The sequence below is a fragment of the Propithecus coquereli genome, unplaced genomic scaffold (assembly GCF_000956105.1).
Source record: "Propithecus coquereli isolate 6110/MARCELLA unplaced genomic scaffold, Pcoq_1.0 Scaffold180, whole genome shotgun sequence".
Classification (NCBI taxonomy): Eukaryota; Metazoa; Chordata; class Mammalia; order Primates; family Indriidae; genus Propithecus; species Propithecus coquereli.
In genome coordinates, this window is record NW_012142746.1 from 4,165,706 (window position 1) to 4,166,711 (window position 1,006).

Genomic DNA, 1,006 nt, shown 5'->3' on the forward strand with positions numbered 1-1,006 from the left:
TTGTATACTATTTCATTGTTCGAAATTATCATGCTTAATAATGATAGTGACATGATAAAATCACTAAGGGGGTCAGGTTCTGTGGTAATATTCAGTTTCTTAGTCTGGATGCTAGTTACATAAGTGTGTTCACTTAAAATAATAATGAAGTTATTATATAATTCACATACTTTTCTGTATGTGTCTTTTATTTCAAAAATTTTATTTAAAAGTAGTTCTATCATTCATTAGCATTTCTACTTGGAAACTAGGTACTCTCCTCTCATTAGATACACTTGAATTGACAGAAACTAATTTCTGGCCTTGGCATCTCCCTAGAGCACATTCTTGTATCTGATTATGGAACATTTATCAGATATCAATGGCAAAATGTTCAACATTGTTTATATTTATTTTGAAGTAAAAACCCAAATAAACAGCAGATAGCATCAATAGCAGAATTATTTCGACTAACAGTTAAGTAATTAAAAATAATCCTGATAAATAATGCTAAATTTATATGACAATATATTAGCAATATAAAAATATTATAATTAAAAATTTTAAAAAACTATATATCAGGTAAGAAAGCTATAGTAGTTAAAAATCAATAACCAAATAGCTTGTATAGACAGTAGGATGCAGAGACCAGAAGAATAATTTACTACAATGAAATATATGAATGGAGAATTCCTTCAAAAGTAGCAAGAAATCATACAAAATAGCAATTAGAAAGAAGAAAAAAAGGAAAAGGAAAGAAATAAACAGAGAGTGAATTTCATTAGGAATATTCAGATACTAATAGTTTTCAATAGAGAAGAAAATAAAAACAGACAAAAGGATAATTTTAAAGTAATGATCAAAATAAAATTCTTTGAAATGGAGAAAATGAAATAACTTGGGTTGAAAGAATTCAGATTGTTAAACAGCACAGATATAAAATTGAAAATTGTTAAAAGTTCAAAACTTTCAGACAGAAATATACAAAATAAAAATCAGCAATATCAACACAATTGGAGATACTAGC